The sequence below is a fragment of the Otolemur garnettii genome, unplaced genomic scaffold (assembly GCF_000181295.1).
Source record: "Otolemur garnettii isolate 467f Iridium unplaced genomic scaffold, OtoGar3 scaffold00173, whole genome shotgun sequence".
NCBI classification, from domain to species: domain Eukaryota; kingdom Metazoa; phylum Chordata; class Mammalia; order Primates; family Galagidae; genus Otolemur; species Otolemur garnettii.
Genome location: NW_003852568.1, coordinates 2,740,963 through 2,763,527, shown reverse-complemented (window position 1 = coordinate 2,763,527; position 22,565 = coordinate 2,740,963). Strand labels below are relative to the sequence as shown.

The window sequence follows — 22,565 nt, the reverse complement described above, 5'->3', positions numbered from 1 at the left end:
GTTTTGGCTGGAGCTGGGCTTGAACCCACCACCTCTGGCACATGGGGCTGGCACCTTACTCCTTTGAGCCACAGGCACCACCCACCCAATTCATATTTTTGACAGGCTTATCAAAGATCAAATGACAATAAGAGTCTGGGTTCATCTCTTAGTTCTCTATTCTGTTCCATACATACACCTCTCTATTTTTGTGCCAGTACCATGCTGTTTTGATCACTATAGATTGAAGTCTGGCAGTGTGATTCCTCCTGATTTGTTTTTATTTCTGAGTAATGTCTTGGCTATTCGAGGTTTTTTCTGATTCCATATAAAATGAAGTACAACTACAAAACTCTTAAAAGTGATCAAAGAATACAGTAGCATCTCAGGATACAAAATCAATACTCACAAATCAGTAGCTTTTACATATACCAATAACAGTCAAGCTGAAAAAACAGTCAAAGACTCTATTCCTTTTACAGTAGTGCCAAAGAAGATAAAATATTTGGGAATTTACCTAACAAAGGACGTGAAAGATCTCTATAAAGATAATTACGAAACTCTGAGAATTAACATTGTTAAAATGTCCATATTACCCAAAGGAATATACAAATTTAATGCAATCCCTATCAAAGCACCACGTCAAACTTTAAAGATCTGAAGGGATCTTTTTTAAATGTACCTTTTTTGGGTTTTTTTTTTTTTTTTTTGCAGTTTTTGCAGTTTTTGCAGTTTTGGGCCAGGGCCAGGTTTGAACCCACCACTTCTAGTATGTGGGGTTGGCGCCCTACTCCTTTGAGTCACAGGCACCACCCTAAATATAACTTTTAATTTTAAGATAATTGTAGAGTCATAAGCAGGTTAAGAAATAATATAGAGAGAACCTGTGTGCCCTTCGGGCAAACAGTAGTACAATATTGTAACCATAACATTGACACTGCTATGACCCACAAGTCTTATTTAGATTTCCCCTGTTTGATTTGAACTTATGAGTATATGTGTGTGTGAATGTGTGTGTACATGCACACTAGGATCTATACAATACTGCATTGTGTGAGGGTCCAAGTATCCTTCATCACAATCAAGACATAGAACAGGGCAGCCCAAAGCTCTCTCATGTTGCCTCTTAAGAAATGATTGAGGTAAAATTCACATAAAATCATTTTAAAGTGAAGAGTTTAATGGTGGACACTGTGTTTACAATGTGGTATAACAACCACTTCTCTCTAGCTCTAAAACAATTCTATTACTCCAATGTACAATTCATTATTCTCTAAGCAATCCCACCTCTGTATACCCCATATCTGGCTCCTTCCACTTACCAATGTTTTCAAGGTTCATCAATACTGTTACACCAGTACTTCATTCATGTTTATCATTAGCACTTCATTCATGTTTGTGAGTGAATAATATTCTCTGATATGTATACACCATAACTTGTTTCTGCATTCATCACTGTGGACATTTGGGCTCTTTCTACCTCTGGGCTATGTGCACAGTGCTTGGATGAACATACTTACATATGTACTACTTTGTACTAGTTTTCAATTCTTTGGGAAATATACCTAGGAGTGGGATTTGTGGGATCACAGGCAATTTAATGTTTAACTTTTTCAGGAAAGGCCAAATTGTCTTGCACAGTGGCCAAACCATTTTGTATTCCCACCAGCAATGAGTGAAAATTCCAGTTTCTCCATACCTTTGTTAACACTTTGAGTGATCATTTTTATGATTGATCCACTCTCCTTACTGGAAAAATGTTGTATTGGTCTGCTGGGACTGCCGTGACAGGTGCCACAGACTAGGTTTAACCAACAGAACTTCCACTCCCCTACAGCTCTAGCCCCCTTTATGCTGTTGCTGTTACAAATGGCATCTTTATCTCTTGTGTCCCCAGTAACATGGTTTTTAATTAGACCTAGTGATTTTTTTGTTGAAAACCAGACATTTTAATATTATAATGGCAGCTCTGGAAATCTCTTTCTCCTTCCCCTTGGTTTGCTGTTTTTGATTGTTGAAGGTTGCTGTTATCCATTGTTTAGTGACCTTTCCAAACAGTTTCTGTAAACACTGTAGTCCTTGTCATGTGTGGCCTCTGAAGTTCTGTTCCTCTAGGCTGTGCTCAGTTAGGGTTTTGAAAGACATTTCCCTGAGTGTCAGTAGTTAAAGAAAATGAGAGAGAGAACAAAAAACAAAGAAGATACAAAACAAAACAAACACCATCCCCCACCCCATCCTTTGCAGACTGGCTCTGTGCTGTTTGACGTCTTCAACCCTCAGCGAGGCTACAGTGATTCTCTCCCTTGGAGCCATTGCAAATCTAAGTGGTGGCAGTCAAGTAAAGCAAAAGAGATTTGGGTGTCATCATTACTGAGAATGAAAACTGGCTCAGCCATTTCCTATTCATGTGATTTTGTCCAAGTTACTTTACCTCCCTGAGCTGAAGTTTTCTAGTCTGATGTTGAGGATCCTAAGTACCTCGTTCATACACAGTACTACCCCTGAGATTTCCTTCCTGAAAACCTAAGCTGAGGGTCACTCCTCTGTATCTCAAGGTCCCCTGTACTTAGCTCTGTCACTGTTCTCCTCATAATTTCACTGAATTACCTACCTCCTTGCAGATACCTTTCATGTCTGTCTGATAGAAATGAAATTGTTGAGGGCTGAAACCATCTGGAGTCATCTCTGTATCCCCTGAAAACTAGCAAGTTTCCCAGTATTTCCAAATGAATTATTATAATATTTGCTACTTGATCAATAAAATATTGCTATCATTAAAAAAGACTAATGCTCTGCTTTAGCCTTCACTTCCTACTTAATCCTAAAGATGAGCCGTCATAAAAACTACACTCTTCTCAGGCCTTTCTAAGTCTGCATCTTGTCCCAGGCATGCATAAGGCTTTCTAAATTCCCCAGCCCACACAGGTGCTTTTGAATATCCAGATTTCTCAAAGGAACTCTCAATCTCCCTCCCTGGCTTTAGAGGTTCTGCTGTATATCTTAATTCTAATCTTCTGCCTGGAGGATGCTATTTTTCATGTGACTTATAATGTGTTTGACCATTGTTGCCACTTTTCTGCATCAAGGGACTTCTGAGTTAGGCTAAACAAACACCTTTTGCCAGGCTTTTAGGTAGTCCCCAGACCATTAGAAAAATTATAATAATTTAGAAATAAGGTCTGCTCCACTCTCTCTGAAGTAGGGACCTGGGTCTCACACTGGAAATGAAGGCTGCTGTCTTCAAGATTGCCACCAAGCTGGAGAAGGTATAGGACAGCAAAATGTTCCTACCATTTTAAAGCTGTCTTTTTCTTGATTGAGTAGGGTTTTTTTGTATTGTTCAGATTGCCTTAGTTTATACCTAAAGTTCTTTTTCTGTTCCATGCCCCAAATATATCTATACCTCTCTTTCTCTTAGCTTCCTCTGATCTGTGACAGTTTCTAAGAGTTTACTTGTTTTTAATCCTCTTGACAATTTAGAGAAGTACAGGTTTTACATTTCATGCAATGTCTCCCTATTGGGATTTGTCTGATGCTTGTCTCATGATGAGACGGGGTTTGGAGGAGGAGGAACATAGAGGTAAAATGAAATTTTCACACATCATATCAAGGTTACATTCTGTCAACATGACTTCCTACTTCGATGTTGACATTGATCAGCGTCAATGCTGCCCTAGAGTTTGTCAGATTTCTCCACTGTAATCTATTCTTTTCCACTCTTCTTCTGTTTCTATAATGTATCTTTTGAAAGGAAGTCACTACCTACAGCTTACATGCAAGGCATTGGGAGTCATTCTCCACCTCCTTGGGCAATGAGTTTCTACATAAATGATTTGAATTCTTTCCCATGGGATATTTGCCTTTTATTTACCATTTATTTCTTAATCTATGCACACATTCATATCAATTTGGATATTTGTATGGTTTCGGTTAAAAATCTAACACTGCTATTTTATTGCTTAAATTCTAGATTTGTGTATTGGGAACTCTTTGATTGGTTCTTGTACCCTTTTGCAAAACTTCCATCATTGTGGATTTGTGTGTGTGTATGTGTTGTGTGTTATTTCTGCATGTTCTTACTTTGTAGCACTGTAAGGTGATTTAGGAACTATACGCTGTTCCCATCCTACTCTTAGAGGTAGCCATTTGTCTAAGAAGCTCCAGTTTCTTTTATCAGAGGATGGTATTAGAAACCAACATGTGGGCATTAGGTGTGCTCATTGATCCTGGATGTCATTGTCCATTTTAATGTGCACACCTGTATCTATTTCTGTATGTGGCCATCTGTATCTGTATTAAGGTAATCATGAGATCATACTGATTCTCTGACTCAAATCCATGGCCACATGGCTCATTCTATTGCCTTCCCTTGCTTATTTTTACCCCCTACTCCAACAGTGAGAAACCTGGCTCCCTCCAACTCTCATCCTTTTACTTAATGGTTCAGTTCCAATATGTGTATACAATGATAATGTAATTGTTAATGAGTGCTCCATGGAGAAAAAGCTTTATCAACTAGAATTTATGTACACTTAGTTTTGCTTTTAGTCTTACAGCCTCACTCATTTCCAAGGTTACCCAGGGCAGCACCTTTCCTCCCTGTCCCCTTCAGTGAGGTTATTTCATACATTTGTGAGACAGATTCTTTTGTCATGGACTACATTTGTAACCTGGGATATTTGGCCTTCTAAATGATTATTAGTAAACATTTGCATACACTAAGGTTTCATTCCTTGTGCCCTAAATTTCTAAAAGTTTTGACAAATGTTTAATGTTATGGATCTACCATTTCAGCATATTTCACTTCTCTACAAAACTTCTCATGTTATTCAACCCTTTCTCCTCCAGTCAAATCCCTGGCAACTGCTTTTCTTTTTATTGTCACCATAGTGTTCCTAATTTTTCTTTTTTGATAATGCCACATAGGTGGAATCAGACAGTATGTAGCTTTTTCAGAACTAACTTCTTTCACTTATAATTACATATTTAAGATCCATCTATGTCTGTCACAGGTTAATATTTCATTTCTTTTTATTGTTGAATAACTTTTTGTTTTATTTATATACCACATTTTGTTTATCCTTCACCTATTAAAGAACACTTTGGTTGCTTCTAGGTTTGATTGATTATGAATAAATAGGCTATAAACATTCATGAGCAGGTCTTTGTGTCATCATAAGTTTTCAATACAATTGGTAAATACTTCTGGATTGTGTGGTAAAACTATGTTCAGCTTTCTAAGAAAGTGCCAAACTGTTGTCCAAAATGACTCTAACATTCTGCATTCCTGCAGCAATGAATGATACTTGTTAGTTTTTTGAACTGTAGCCATTCCAGTAGGTGTGTAGGGATATTTCATTGTTGTTTTAATATGCAATTCCCTATCAACAACTGAGACTGGGCATTGCTTCGTAAGTTTATTTAACATCTTTTTTTTCTCTCTCTCTCATTTTTTTTTTGGGGGGGGTGAGATATCTGTTCAGATCTTTCACCCATTTTTTTTTTTTGGTATGGAGTTAACTGGGTTGCATGTTAAGGATTCTTTATATATTTTGGATACAGATGTTTAATGGAATATGTCTTTTACGTGTATTCTCCCAGTCTGTTTTTTGATTCTAGTAACAGTATCCTTCATTGAGCAGGATTTTTCCATTTAATAAATTCCAAATTTTTACTATTTTATTTTAGGGATTGTGACTTTGGTGTTATATCTAAAACTTCATCACCAAAACCAAGATCATTTGGATTTTAGGGTAATTTTTGCCCTGCAAATAGTTCAATCTCTGGTTATTATTTGAGTTGTAAGTGACATTTCACAAAGAAGTTTACTCCTTCTGGTTATATTTCCCATACTTCTAGGATAACACAGTTTATTTTCCTCCTATATCATTAGCCATAGCTGACTTCTCCTTGGATAAAAAAGCACAAGCCATCCTTATGCTGTGTCCAAGAGACACACCTAGCCTTAAATCAAGACTCAAGGTTAAGGGATGGAAAACAGTGTTTCAAGCAATTGGAAATCAGAAGAAAGGAGGGGCTGCAATCTTATTTTCAGATGCAAGCAGATTTAAAGCAACTAAAGTTAAGAATGACAAAGATGGACACTTTAAACTAGTCCAGAACAATACAACAAGAAGAGCTTATACCCATGCTACAGATATTATTCCAAAAAATTGAGAAGGAAGGAATCTTCCCTAACACATTCTATAAAGCAAGCATTACCCTGATACCAAAACTAGGAAAAGACCCAATTAAAAAGGAAAATTTCAGACCAATTTCACTAATGAATACAGATGCAAAAATTCTCAATAAAGTCATAACCAATAGATTACAGCTACACATTAAAAACTCATTCATCATGATCAAGTTGGTTTCATCCCAGGAATGCAAGGCTGGTTTAACATACACCAGTTCATAAACATAATTCACCATATCAACAGAAGCAAAAACAAAGACCATATGATCCTCTCAATAGATGAAGAAAAACCATTTGATAAAATTCAGCTTTCTTTTTTAATTAGAATTAAGAATGTAGGCATAGATGGCACATTTCTTAAACTGATTGAAGCCATCTATGACAAACCCACAGCCAATACTATACTCAATGGAGTAAAACTAAAAGCTTGTCCACTCAGAACTGGAACCAGACAAGGTTGTGCTCTATCACCACTACTATTCAACATAGTAGAAGTTGTAGCCAATACAATCAGGCAACAAAATGAAATAAAGGGCATCCAAATTGGTGCAGACAAGGTCAAATTCTCTTGGTTTGCTGACAATATGATCTTACACTTCAAGAACCCCAAGACTCAACCATAAGACTTCTGGAAATGATGAAAAAATACAGCAATGTCTCAGGATATAAAATCAATGTCCACAAGTAAGTAGCCTTTGTATATGCCAATAACAGCCAAGATGAAAAGCTAATCAAGGACACAATTCCCTTCACAGTAGCTTTAAAAAAAAAATGAAATACCTGGGAATATCCATAAAAAAAAGGTGAAGGACCTCTACAAAGAAAATTACAAAATAAATTCATAAGAAAAGTAATAGCAGAAGATATTAACAAATGGAAGAGCATACCATGCTCATGGCTGGGATGATGAACATTGTCAAAATGTCTATACTTCCCAAAGCAATCTACAGATACAATGTAATCCCCATTAAAATATTATCATCATATTTTCAAGATTTGGAAAAACTAATTCTTCGTTTTGTGAGGAACCAAAAGAAACCCCATCTAGCCACAGCAATTCTTAGTAATAAAAACAAAGCCTAGGTATCAGCCTAACAGACTTTTGGCTATACTATAAGGCCATAGTGACCAAAACAGCATGGTATTGGCACAAAAATAGAGACATTGACATTTGGAACCAAAAAGAAAACCATGAGATGAAACTATTATCTTACAGCTACCTAATCTTTGATAAACCAAACAAGAACATACACTGGGGGAAAGAATCCCTATTCAATAAATGGTGTTAGGAGAACTGGATAACAACATGTAATAGACTGAACTGGACCTGCACCTCATACCACTTATAAAAATTGATTCAAGATGGATAAAAGATTTAAATCTAAGGCATGAAACAATAAAAATACTTAAAGAAAATGTGGGGAAAACACTTGAAGATATCGGCCTAGGGGAAGATTTTATGAAGACTTCTGTGCAATTGCAACAACAACAAAACTAAACAAATGGGACTTAATTAAACTGAAAAACTTCTATATAGCTAAGGGAACAAAAACCAAAGCAAATAGACAACATTCAAAATGGGAAAATACATTTGTATATTATGAATCAGACAAAAGCTTGATAACTAGGATCTACAGAGAACTCAAATTAATCAACCAAAAAAGACCCAACAATCCCATATATCACCGGGCAAGAGACATGAATAGAACCTTATCTAAAGAAGGCAGATTAATGGCTAACAAACATGAAAAATGCTCATCATCCTTAATCATCAGAGAAATGCAACTATAACTACCCTGAGATACCACCTAACCCCAGTAATAATGGCCCACATCATAGTCTCAAAGCTGCAGATACTGGCATAGATGTGAGAGAAGGAGACACTTTTATACTGCTGGTGGGATTGCAAACTAATATAACCTTTTTGGAAGGAAGTATGTAGAATCCTAAAAGAACTCAAATTAGACCTCCCACTTGATCCTACAATCCTACTACTAGGCATCTACCCAGAAGAAAAAATCCTTTTGTCATAAGGACATTTGCACTAGACTATTTATCATAGCTCAATTTATAATTGCCAAAATGTGGAAAAAACCTAAATAGCCACAAACCCAGGAATGGATTACAAGCTGTGGTATATGTATACCATGGAATACTATTCAGCCATTAAAAAAGATGAAGACTTTACATTTTTTGTATTAACTTGGATGGAGGTATAACAAATTAAGGGGAAAGGGGAGAGGTAGGGGAAGGAAGGAGGGAGGATGGGTGAAGGGATAGTAGTTGGTGGGACCACACCTACAGTGCATCTTACAAGGGTACATGTGAAATTTACTAGGTGTAGAATATAAATGTCTTAACACAATAACTAAGAAAATGCTGTGAAGGCTATGTTGACCAGTTTGATGAAAGCATTTCAGATTGTGTCTAAAACTAGCACATTGTACCCTATGATTGCATTAATATACACAGCTATGATTTAATAATAAAAAAAATCACAAGAATGGAGAAGCAAGAATCTAACATACTCAATTCTAATATAAAGGCAGTAGATGAGCTAATACAAGGGGTGGGGTAGGGGAATGAGGGAGCAGGGAGAGGGGAAAATGGAGGAGGATGGGGGATCACAATATATGGCACACCTCTTGGGGGTGGGACATAATTATAAGAGGGAGTTTATCTAACAAATACAATCAGTGTACCCTAATTATTTGTACTCTCAATAAATGCCAAACAATAAAAAAAGACTATAATTAATATCTTCAGAGAGAAAAGAGATAATATTGCATTCACAAAACAAGAACAGGATGCTATAAAAAAGGAAAGTTCAGAGAACAACAAAAAAAGGCCTCTTGGAAAATTAAAAGCATGAAACCAGATGTAATAAATTCTAAAGAAGTATTGAAAAACAAAGTTAGGAAAATCTCCAAATAAGAAGAGTATAAAGACAAGCATTAAGAAATGAAAAAGATCAAATTAATGAAAAAAAGAGAGAAGAGAAAATAGAAGGAAGATAATAACTGATGAACTAATTCGAATAGTTTTGCAGAAATGAAGTTAATATATTGCTACATTAAAAGGGTCCACCCATTAGCCCAATACAATGAATGAAAACATGCTCCCTCTTACTGCCTTTTTGTGGACTTTCATATCATACTAGCTACAAGCAAAAAAGCTCACAACTGCCTGCACGCAAAGGATCATAAACAAAAATAGTTTTGTACTTCTTAATAGCAACACAAGAAGAAAACAGTGAAGGATTACCTTCAAAATTCCAAAACAAAAAATTTCCTTCTACAATTCTGTATCCAGCCAAACTACCAAGTGTATGGAGTGTTGAAAGGGGCATAAAATCATTTTGAGATGTGCAATTCTGTCTCAGAAATAATAATGAAATGTACACGTGCATATCCACTCCCCACTTGGAGAAACAGGTGGCTAGACCCTTTCTCAGACGTAACTGAAGGATGTGTACCACCAAAACGAAAAAAGAAGCCAAGAAAGAGCATATAATAATAAGAAAAAAGGGGGACCCCAAGCAAGAGAGAGCAATCCATGTTTCAGCAGAGGTGGAGAAGGCCTGGCTCACAGCAGAGCAAAGTGGAAGGGACCGACACACGCTGGCTGTCACCACCAAGAGCCCCACGGCCAGATGCCATCTGTTTCTGTCTCCAGGCAAAGCACCTGGGTGACCCGAGCCTGATCACTGTGTGACCCTTCTGGTGTGTTCCACAGTTGATGAGGTTCTGCACTCGCCTCCTTGCAAACTGTGGGCAGCAGTGGCGGGCACTCAGCTCAGCCTGCAGGCCCAGGCTCTGCCCCATGTACAGCTCCGAGCCAGATCTTCTGGAAACGGGCTGTGACCATGGGCCGTGTCGGGCTTAGGAGGAGACGGTGAGGAGGTCGGGCTTCCCCTGACCACGTTTCTGCCAGATTTCCACGGCCCGGCATACCCTGCAGCCCAGATGAAACCTGTCCTTCCTCAGAACCCTGGGCGACACTCAGGGAACTAACACTTAATGGCAGCCTAGAGACCCTGTCCAGCTTCTGCCCGCTGAGAGACTTCTCCAGACCGCTCGTGGCAGGATCACCCTCTCCTTGGAGGGCTTTGCACTTTGACTTTGCATTTGGCTTTCCACAGCAGGGCCTCCCCTCATCTGGGAGCTCATACAATGGAACACAACTCCATTGAGTAAGGACAGCAAGGATGCCGTGGGCTGTGATGTCAGGCCAGTGTTGACCAGGAACTGAGGAGGAGACCACCGGTGTGGCCCGGCTGGTGCCCACGCCACCCACCTGTTTCTCCACCTGGGTAGTGGATCTTCACGTACACATTTCATCATCATTTCTGACTGAGACAGAATTCAAACAACATAAAATTGTAAATGTGTGATTCCATGATCTTTGTACACTCGTGAAGCTGCAACTACCACCGTCTCCCACCAAACATTTTCATCACCCCAAAGAGAAACCTCATACATCAGCAGTGGCTTCACACTCCCCAACTTCACCTGGCCCCCGGCAGCCGCCCTCCTGTTGTCCCTCTCCGGACTGTATGTGGACTTCTGTGTCTGGCTACTTGCACTTCTCATTCTGTTTTTGATGTTCACCCACATCATAGCATGCAGGAGGACTTCTCTCCTTTTCAAGACTGAATGATTCTATTCCCCAGAGATACTGCACTTGTTTACTCATTCATCAGTTGATGGACATCTGAATTGTCTCCATTCTTCTGCTATTGTGAGTAACGCTGTTATGAACATTTGTGCAAAAGTCTTCATGGAGACCAAGGTTTTCAATAGTCTTGGACACATACCTAAGAGGGAGATTGCTGGGTAGTATGGTAACAACTGTAGTTTTGGGGTTTGGGGGTTTTTTGTTTGTTTGTTTGAGACAGAGTCTCACGATGACACCCTTGGTAGAGTGCCGTGGCTCACTCACAGCAACCTCAAACACTTGGGCTTATAAGCAATTCTCTTGCCTCAGCCTCCCACAATGCCCAGCTATTTTTTATTGTGGTAGTCATTGTTGTTTAGCAGGGTCCAGTTTGAATCCACCAGCCCTGGTATATGTGACCAGTGCCCTAACCACTGTGCTACAGGCGCCAAGCCTGGGTTTAACTTTTTAAGGAACGCCAAACTATTTTCCCAAGCAGCTGCACTATCTCACATTCCTATCAACAGTGTATGGGTTCTAATTTCTCCACAAATTCACCAACACTTGTTAAAATTTTTTAAAATTAAAATTAATTCTTTCCTCCCTTAACTATTCTTACTCAGGGGACCATTTACTTTTCTTTAATAATATTTACTTCAAGTTCTAATTATGTATTTATAGCCTGTCTAAAGTCTGTATCTACTAATAATCATAATGAAATCTGTATCCCCTGATTAGACTAGAAGTTTCATGAAAGCTACTGGCTGCTGCATGCTCAGCTCTCAGCCAGCAAGTGTCACCCGGGCCTGCCCCCACACTGGGCAGGGCGGGCAGCTGCACAAACACCCCTTCCCTTCCTCTCTGTGCCAGACCCTGGGTCAGCACTGCCCTGAGGAGGTGACCTCTGGACACCTGAGACAGTTCTGGAGGCTGGGATTTCCCCACATGTGACTAGCTCCATGACAGATAATGGCACAAGATAACATCAAAGCACAGAAGTTCCAGAAAAGGGGGCCCCTAAGTAGGAACTGGGGGAAGGGAAAAGTGGAAAAGAGCAAAAATCAGAACCACCGTGAGATCCAGCTTAACAAAATCGTTAGTGTGCACCAGTAATTTGTTCTGGGATGTACGAGAAATGGTGATGGTGACAGCAGGGCCAGGCTGCAGGGGGCAGGGAGTCCCCAGAGCCACACACCCCTGAGCCAGTCCTGTCTCCCTCTTGGGTAGGGAGCTGCCTCGCTCTGGACACCAGAGGGGCCTTGTAACAGGCATTCCCAGGAGTCAATGACACCCATGCCTGTGGCACCTGGCCATATGCCATAAGGGACCCCTGCCTGGGGTGGGGAGGGAGACGCCCAAGGACTCTCATCTCCCTATGTTTGAGTGAACTTAAATGTACAGGAGAGAGTTAAGAGGGAAACACTCTCTAGTTGGTAACTTTGTAAGCTGAAATCAGAAATGTAAAGCCCTCACAGTCAGGGCCTGGCTGTCTAATGTGGCCCCCAAGGCTGAATCCCAGCAGTGGCTTCAGATCAGAGAGATCAGGGTGGCAGGAAGCCCAGGGCTTCTTGGAGGAGGGGACATTTTGAGGGCCTTGGAGATATTTTGGTTAGTCCAGCTCACATGCCCTGAGAGTGAATAGCGGGGTCCTTGCTCTGACCCACAGAGCTTCAGGGCCCCAGGGTCTGTACTAGGTTACAGCAGAAAAGCCTACAGAACAGGAGAGACCTGTGAGTACCTCACACAGCATCTGCCACCAACACAAAGTCTCCAGTGGGGACAAAAGGGCTGCACACCTCTACAGCCCACACAGCCTACAAATGACCCCACATCGCCAAGGTTGACCCACCTCCCCACGCACAGTAAGGCTAGCTTGTCTTGGCTCCACTCCCATGGTGAGCATGGAACAGAAATTCCCCCTCACATCTAGAGAATGAGGCTTGGAGGAGGGGTCCAGCCTCACCCCGCTCCAGCTGGAAGCCTGGGGCACTGCCTAACAGAGCAGGGAAAGGCAGGCACCCTCCCATGCTGAATCTCACTGCTCCTCACAGCATCCCAGGGAGGTGGGTGGTGTTTTTTTTCATCCCTTCTAAAGACCACCTCCTCTTTAGTAGCTGGAAGTGAGGGCAATTTCTCAGTGGCCACTGTTCCTCATAGTCTAAGGGGAAAGTACTCCAAAAGGTAAACCCCAGGGTCTCCTGGGTACCACAGGCCCAGCTCCTCTTTTTTTAGATTTTATTGTATACACTTAAAGCTATACAACATGATATCCTAGGATGTATACAGATAGCTACTATACTGAAACAGATTAATATATCCCCCATCTCCTATAACTCCTTTCTACAATGCAATTCATCAACCACCTGACCATATTTAAGGAAACTTCAGGCAATATCCACAAAGTCCCATCTCCCCCCACCAGTTCACTCCCCAAACCTGGAACATGCAAGAATTCAGGCAGGAGAGTCCAGGGTAGTGCAGGACACCTCAAGTCCAATCCATTTGGAGCTTTCTCCACGGGGTAAGTTGGAGCTGTGCCCTCTATTCCCCTCTATTCTTCTGGTATGAGCAGGTAATCCTTCTCTCTCTGGCTCCCCCTACCTCATCCTGGGGCCAGGCAGCAGCAACCCTCAGAGGCAGTACTGTACCTGAAGAATACACTGACAGGCCAGAAACCAAATCTAGTTCACAGACAGGTTCTGATTGGATCAGACACTATTTTTAATTGATTGATAGCTTTAAAAATTCAGGAGTTCACACTAAAATCTTGATTTTCAACTTTTTTCCAAAGCATGGAATATAGGACCTTGCTGGGGTTCTATATTTGAGGGTGCAAAGGCAGCCAGAGCTCAGGGTCACTACCCCCTGCAGCCAGAGTCCCTTTACCCTGGGCTTTCCTCACCCACTCCTTGCCCAGCGGGTGATGGCACACAAAGCAATACAAAGACAAAAATCATTTTCCAAACTCTCTCGTAATGCACAAAGCTGAACTCCCTGGGAGTTGGTGCTTTCAGTAATTCAGAAAGGCAGTTTCTTTCCTTTCCCTTTACATTCTCCCCACTGTTAAAAATAAAATTTTAACAAACTGAGTTTAATGATCTAATTGGCTTCTACATATATTAGCAATTCGTGAATTGTAGGAAATGGTTGCTCCCCTGAGCTAAGTGCAAGGAGTGGGCTTTATGCACAGAAAAGGCTGAGAAAAGCAGACTCAGAGAATAAAAGGCAGATGGGTGGTTTGGAAGCAACATCCCTCATAGGGTTAAAGCAGAGGAAATGTCTGTCTGTCTGACAGGTGTGGAAAGCTCAGCTGGTGTGAGTTTGGGATGAGAAAAGAATTTCTCTAGGCCAAGATTGGGATATAAAAGTATAAGTTTATTTTATATTAGAGAGTGGGCAGGAAGAGATAGGTAGGAGAGAAGAGAGCAGAGAGTTAGAAGTGAAAGAAGGGGAGATGTGGGGGAAGAGAGAGAAAAGGAGCTGAAAAAACAGCGTGGCATCCCAAAGAATGCCTGCCCCGAGGTCTAATGAGTAGGTGGATTTAAAGGGGACAAAAAAGAAATGGTAGCTGAACTCGCAAGGTATTGCGGATGTGAATGCTGTGTCCCTTTTTCCTCTGGCAAGGTTGAAGACAGACATTTTTCCAGGTGTTCCCAATCCTGAGGCCTGTTTATTCGTGTTCCATTGTTCATCCAGGACACTCAGGAATCACTCGAGACTTAAAGGAACAAATTCTAAAAGACAAAGGACCTGGGGAAACATAAGAGAAAGAATTTGTATTTCCTTTTGGTCTATTGGGTTCCTCAAGGGTTTATGAAAACAGAAATCCACATGAGTGGGGTAGGCAAGAGAAAGAAAGCAGACAGAGAAATAGATTCTAGGCCTTATGGAAAAACTATGGATAAATACTTTTCCCATTATTTCACTATAAACACGACCACCCTTACAATGTCCTTATCTACTTGCAGTTCAGGTAAGCCAGGCCCCTTCAGATTACTTATGTGGGTACAAATCTTAGATGCCCCCTCAGCATAAGCGTGGCCATTTTAGTGAGGCAGCCATTTGGAGAAACTGGGCCAAGAAGTTGAATTAATTAAATCAAAGGCCAAACTGCTGAACGATGGCTAAGCCAGAGGTCTGGAGGTTGAACCACAGAATAATGATCAAAGCCCCAGTCTCCTGAATATCGCAGGGCAGTTACTCCTGGAATGTTGTGGAGTGTGGACTGCCTCCCAACCCCCAAGTCCCAGCTAGCAGCCCCCTCTGCAGTTTAAAAGGCTCTTCCAGGCTTTCCTCTAGTCCTGGGACAATGTGTGGAAGAAATGTAAGGAGGACCCCAAGTCTCCAAGTCCCATCCTGATGCCCAGCTTGCTGGAATGTTGGTCTTTCTCTGGCTCAGACGGGTCTGGACACTGATTAAGCAAAGAACAGAACTCTCTTTGCTTCCCTGGTTCCAATAAGCAGTTGTTCCAGGTTACAAAATATTTCCAGCAGGTGGCCCTCCCACCTTTTCCAAGGCCCTAGCAGACGACCTTCGGTCTGCGTCATGGCACACCCCACACCCCACTGCCTCCTGAACTACACTTTCACCACACCTTGAATTGCTTAAAAAAGACCCCTTGCCCTAGCTCAGTGCTGCTGCCATTTTCCATTTCCATCTGCTTGCAGATCCTCCTAATAAGTCTCTGCCATTAACTCTACTCTTCCTGGCTCTTTGTAACTTCTTTCCACCTTTCAACATCAACACATGGTGCTGAAAACCAGGAAGGAGGCAGTGAGACGAGTCCTGAGACCACCCTGCACCCTTGCCACAGCTCCCTGAACAACCAACACTTCACACAAATTCACTAGGACTAGCAGGAACTCAGTGAGTTGAAGGAAGGGGCTTTTTCAGGAAGTTTCATTCATTCTACTCATCTGTCTTCTCTGCTGCAAACCCTAGCACTAGGTGGAGAACACCCTGAGGATCTGAGCCACTAGTCCCTGTACCCCAACACCATCTCTCAGGAATGCCTAAGGGACAGATCAGGTCTCTTTCTGTCTCGTGCCACAGGAGATGTGGGGACACCTGCCTCCCCCTGTTCATCTTCTCTCGCTCTACATGCCATGTGCAATTGCCATTCCATTCCCCCTCAATACTCGCCACTGGTCTGTCTCCTCCTATGGTCTGAAAATGGCACTTTTAATTTAAAGATTCTCCAAGATGTCAATAATTTCATAACCCACAATGGCAAGTGGCTGGAGGTCCCCTACAATCAAGCTTTCTTCTTCCTTCAGGGTTGTCCTGCCTTTTGTCAAGATTGCACTACTTTGCAGATTCTTCTTCACTATGAGAGTGACCACTGCCCATACCCTCTACTTCTGACTATCTGCCTGAGATTGAAAAATGCCTGGAATCAGGAGGGGGCAGGCTGTTGACTCTGGCTCAGACCCCACTTCTGTTCTTTCCCTTAATAAACTCCCTTTTGTCTCTGGACGGGCTGCATCTCCTTTCCGCATACTATTACCCCATTTCTATATTGTATCCAACAAGTTTCTGGTCTTCAAACAACTGAAAACTGGCCTGTTTCCAGGTTCAGTTTTACGATGTGGCACCTGGCTGAATGGCTCCTGGTTCATTCTTTTCTGTTGGGCTGGTGTAGGAGCTTGGTCCAAAACCATGGCCTCCCATAATTTAGCACCTACTTTCAAACCATGCCCCCTTCAGGCCTCCGGGAGTTGCCATGGATGCCAAAGGCTCTTCATGTCCTCTTGGAGTAACAGACATGCTGCCAGGCTCTGAAGTCCCAGCTCAGAGAGCCCAACTCAACTCCTAGAAGTGGCACCATCACCCCCTCTCACTGGAGGCAGAGCAAGGAGAGGATGGCTATTTTGTGAACCAGAGGCTACTGCCAGAAGGGTCCACTGGGGCCTGAGAAGTTGGCAGCAGTGTCCTACCTGGCCACCATGTTGGCATTTAGTGCAGGGAAGAACCAGGTAGACTCATTCAAGGTTTAGGGTGGCTTTGCTCCCTCACACCTTTTTGTTTTAGTCCCAAAGACCCACCTGAGAGAATGGTGTAGTGGGCTGGCCCCTGAGCCTCTGTTCTCAGATGAGCAAACTCACCCACCTGCCGCACTCCAGCCTCATCAGCAGCACATGGAATGCCCCACTCACAAGCCAGGTCCCCAGGCCTCAGTCACATCCTGTGCCCAGTGTTCGGGCAACTTCATCTTGCCTAGCTGCCACCAGCCCTAAGAATTCTCCACCTTTCCTACTTAGGGCCTTTCAGTAACACCTCCACTTTGAGGAACTTATCAGCTCTGGAACACAGGTAGGTGGAGAGTAAGGGGCAAACATTAGCTTCTCCCACTGCAAAGCCCACACAGTCCCATCCCGAGACAAGTGCAGAAGATGAGGGAAAGTACCAGAAACAGTTGTAATAATCTGATTTGTTTAGAAGAAAGTATACAGACATAAACAAGCATTAAAGATCTTATAAACAGTGTTAACCAAACCTCATTTAAGTTCTACAGGGATTTGGTCAAGGATCAGATCACTAACCACTTCTGGGCCAACTTCAGTCGGGTGGCAAAGGGGAAACAGTTGTAGGAGCAGCAGTGGTACGAGGAAGCACAATCTCACTGCCCACCTGACCGAATGACACAGCCCCAACCTCAACGTTTCCTCACCCATGTCTCACCAGTCCGGTTGGGATATTGTTGAAATTGCAAAGTAGTTTATGTCTAAATCTAGTTTCTTGTCACCCAGGGACCCAATTATTGAGACAAAAAGTTTGCCAAGGAAGAAAGGAATTTTCAATCTGACAGATGTCTGGTCTCGTTGAGAGAATGGGAGAAGCTGTCTCAAATCCATCTCTTCGACTGAATAACAGATATCATGGGCTTTTAAAGGAAGGGCCACATAACTTGGGGCAGGTTCTGTGTAGCTAACAAGGAGCTACAAGCATTGGGGCAGGTCACAGGGCACTGGGAGTCTTCAGGGAATCTGCCCCCATTCCGAATCTCGGCTTCTTTGTCTTGCAGAAAATCCACCATTTCTGGGAAGCAACTCAAAAGGTCTGGTAGTTAGCTAAAGGAGAGGATTATATAGGGGTCATTGAAATTTGTTCAATGGGGAACATGTTACAGGGACACTGGATAATAACCACAGCAGGGAAAAGTACCCAAGTTCCCAGGGAGGGTTCTGCTTGCATTCCCATCACCAAGACTTACATGTATATGTTTGACTCTAATGCTCACCCTTGATTATAGTAAATGGGAGGTAATAATAATTGTGCTTGAATTTGCACAGATGTGATTGAATCATTCATCAGGGGTTTCCTTTTGCCAAAGGCCTCAAGAAATTGACCTCTGCAACCCAACTTTCGTCAGTGATCACTGAGCCCCCTCTGCAGTGAGCACCGTCATAGGCACAATGGATATGAACACAAACACACAGCAATTCCTTTCCTAGAAGAGGTCAGTCTGGTAGGGGAGCAAACACACTGGAAGGTGATCAATGAAAACAAGTCCCACTTTAAGTTTATCTGAGCAAACTCATTACTGGCCCATAGGGACCCAGTCAGGTACAAACAGATTGGGAAAAAGAATGAAGAATTTGTATTTTTCAAGGTAATAGCTAAGTCCATTTTAAAGATCAGCTTTCATCTGATTAATTATACAAGAAAAGAGAAGACAATAAATCCACTTGAATTTGGTTTAAATACATGGTCTGGCATAAGATTTAATGAGGCCATTTTCTGAGGAGTGTTTTAAATGGTAATTTTCGTTAAAAGAACATTTGTTGAGGTCCAATAAATCTGTCATGCATGTGAGATTTTTTTGATGGATCAAATCTCTCCCTCTGTAGCTCAGAACCAACACTGGTGATAACTGCTGGCAGTCCATGCAAGGCACTTACTGTAACGGCATCGCCTGTTTATTATTCTTATAATTGAAAAGAACAAGGCACATTCCATTTTCATTTAAGGAAAATGATCCTGTTAGGGTATTTAAGTGAACCCACAGCCCCATCATCAGTCTCCTTTTTTAATTACTCTCTCAGAACAGCTTGTAGGATCTCAAACAGCTTGTAGGATCTCAAACAGGAGCCTTGAGAAGCCAAATGAGAACTCAGAGAAACAAACTTGCTCAAGGACTGAAGGCTGTGGTTCTCTTGACCTTGGCTACATCCTGCTTCTTGAGAGCTGCTTGGATTATCACCCACTCCCAAACCAGAAACAGTCCTCTGGCTGTCATTTCTCTGCTTGCCATCTATTCTCTCTTGAAGGAAGGTGTATCAGTCAGCTATTGCTGTGTAACAGACCATTCCAAAACTCTGCCACTTAACTCTCATGTGTTATCACTCATGTATACTAGCCAGTTGGGAGAGTCAGCTCATCTAGTATGGGCTTGGCTGAGCTGTGGGTCTGGCTAGGTTTAACTTCTCCTTATAGCTTGGACTCAAATCTGTTCCAGAAAGGGGCAGCAATGACCCAGCGGAAAAAATGACATGAAGTGAAGATGGCAAGAAGGTAAGCCTAACACCACAAGGCCTTTACTCCTCCTTGATCCACGAACATTCTATTGGTCAATGCAAGTCATATGGCCAAGGAACTGGAAAAGATATTGTCTCTATTAAAAGGAGGGGATCTGAGATTTCCTGGATAATGATCTAAATTACCACTCCTGTCACTCCTTTCGCAGATGCCAATCCCACACTTGCCTTTCCTAAGATACTTCAGAAGGTCCCCTAATCAGAGCATCAGAGATGAGGTCCAAGGTCTCACAACTACAGCAGTTTCTCATGTCTCCTCTTTATCTAGAGACCATGGACCACAACTTTCCAGAGAAATTTGAAATAGTCCTAGGAAAATACCACTATACCCCTACTCTAAGAGCAAGCACTGCCCTCTGATGGGGCCCCAGGTCTGTTCTCTGGGATCTGCATCCCCCTAGGGCAGGTCCTTCTGTCTCTGTCATCTTCCATGATTCCCTTTCATGGTCCTGAGCAGCTGTGTAAGCCTGTCCCTTCCTGGGGTGAATCAGAAACCCAGACATCTGCTCACATCTTGAATGGTCACTGTCGCCCTCAGGCCAGGCTGGTGACACTTTCGGGAAGAGAGACCTCTAAAATGCGAAGGATTTCCATGCATTTGATGGCAGCTTCCACCATATGCAATGACAACACCCATGATTTCTTCTGACACATGCCTTACTCTCTAGATTTCACTCTGGGTACTGCAGAAGCACCAGGCCCTGTGGGACAGGCCTTTGCCTTGCTCAGACCCTTTGTGTCTGGCTGAGGGGCTCTGTGAAGTGCCACTTCAGTGCTTTTAGAAGTTTCAACAAGGCTGTGTCTCACTTTGAGACCCTTTTACTAACTGAAGAGGCTAAAGATGAAAAATATTTTCTAACCCCTTTCAATTCTATTTCCAAACTGACCAGTGCTTTCCTGAGTTCAGCCCTTCCTTGGGGCAGCCTGTCAAATACAGCTAACAACAACTGAATACATAAGAAGTTCCCAGCATGGCAGAGAGAGTCACATACACAGTAACACAGAAAGGGGCAAGCAGGCTGCTATAGAGGGGAGTAGGGCACAGGTATGTCAGGAGAAGTATTCTAGTGCTGACAGAAGGCAGCTACCCAGGACACAGAGGGTCTGGCACACACATTCCTGGCTGGGTGGCAGCCCTATGCCACCCCTCAGTGCTCTGAGGTCTAATGTGAAACACTCACCTCACTGATCCTACTGCAAGGAGGAAATTGAATCCTCTGTTAAAGAAAAACAATTTCTAGGCCATGTAGGATTTGCTCTGAAAGAAGAACACAGAGGTCAGGGCCACTGGGCCAACCCTGAGAGATGCCAGTCCCCTTGTCCCAGGTCTCAGGCTCCACTTCCCACAGCACCAGCATCTCATCCATGAAGACTCCATCCACAAAGACCCCATCCACAGGAAGCCCCATCCACAAGAAAGCCCATCAACACAGGCTCCATCCACAGGAGGCCCCAACCACAAAGACCCCATCCACGGGAGATCCTATCCACGGAAGGCCCCATCCACAGAAGACCTTATCAACAGAGATCCCATCCATGAGTGGCCCAATCCATAGGAGGCCCCATCCACATTTTACTGCACTGGCCCAGACAAGACATTGTCTTTTGGCTTCACAGAACACAGCTAGGACTGGGTGTTTGAAAAGACTTTGCTAAGCCTGGGCAAGGCCAGTGGGAACACAGAGCAAGAGGCAGAGGAAGCTGACTCAGAAGTATAGGCTTTGGCCCCTGTCAGGGAGCCAGCCTGCAGGTGGCCTTCAGGGGTCATCCCAGTCAATCCTACCTGGCTGCCCTGCAGGACAGCCTTCCTCTCAGAGCAAGCCAAGACTTCTTAGGGTCCCGGCTGTAGTCCCCTTTAATCTCAGGTCCTAGAGGTCGTGCCTGCAAGGAAGAACACTATCCCATTGCCTGTTGTGACTCGGATTCACTCCTGCAAGGTAGGGAAGTGAGGGGACATGGGAAACCATTCCTAGAGGTTGTGATGGACATTTCAGAAAGACATGAAAGATGGTGGCCCCCATCACCCACAACAGGTACTGTCAGAAGAATTTAGGGCACCAGGAGGCCCAGCCCACAGGGAGCCCTGCATGCAGGTGGAAGGACTCAAGGTGCCTCAGAGAGACTTTCCTGGGAGGTCCCACAGATCTGAGCCTCCATCTGAGTCCCCTCCTTTACCTCCACTGAACTAGGGCATAAGTTCAACTTCCCTGAAAACCTTTTCTCATCCAAAGAATTATAATCGATCATGTCACCTGGCATGCAGGGCTGCTGCCAGGAATAGATAATATTCTCCATGAATGCCAATAACCCAGGGACCAGCACACAGTTGGCCATGTTTCTCATAGCAACTCCACTCATTGTCAGATTAGAACACAATTTCTTGAAGGTCATGTATCTGCCCTAGTCACTTAGCTAATAAACAGCAGATAATTGTGAAGGCAAGTACATCTCACCAAAGCCCATCTTCTTCCCTGTCTCTGAGGAGTTTAAGGACAATGGCCGAGAGTGACCAAGAGCTAATTCCTTCTGTTTCCCAAGAACAGGGAAATCATTACATGATTGTGTCAGAGAATTCAAGCCCTACATAGAGGACGTTCCTAAGGGGCCACCCTCACTCTGCAGGCTGTTGTAAATGAGACACTGTATGAGAGTGCCAGGCTCAGAGCCATCACTGTGTCTGTGATGACCTGAGGACGCCTCTTTTCTCCTGTAGTAATTTTCTATAATGGGTAACAACTTATACAAACTTAGCTTAAAACAACACACATGCATTATCTTACAGCTTCTGTGGCTCAGGAGTCGGGTGTAGGTTCACTGGAGTCTCCTAAAGCTGCTCCGCTCCACAACGTGGCAATTTATTGTTTTTAGGCCAAAACAAGAGTGTCTGCTGCTGCTTCCAGCTCTGGCCTCTGGACCTTCTTCTAAGGGACTTATCAGGGTGAACTTCCTTTTGACCTTCTGTATCTTTGCCTTATAACCTAGTGACAGGAATGAAATCACAGTCAACAGGAAGGGACTCTACTGACCTCTTAGGGATCACCTTAGAATTTTCTCTAACACGGATCCATCTTTATTCAAACAGAACACAAATTCTCCTGCCAAAGGAATGAAACTCTAATGGTGCACATTGATCAGAGCCCCTGGAACCAAATTTCTTTGGGAGATGGATTTCCCAAACAAATGGCATTTTATATTA

General features: G+C 42.9%; 1 long non-coding RNA gene across 1 annotated transcript in view; it reads right to left on the bottom strand.

Annotated features, from left to right (window-relative positions):
• LOC111728612 overlaps positions 1–22,343 on the bottom strand; it is a 31,089-nt gene extending 8,746 nt beyond the window's left edge. Inside the window, exon 1 of the long non-coding RNA XR_002775852.1 lies at positions 22,150–22,343. This is a non-coding gene — a long non-coding RNA (uncharacterized LOC111728612). The remainder of the gene's footprint in view (positions 1–22,149) is intronic.
• Between the last annotated feature and the right edge of the window lie 222 nt (positions 22,344–22,565).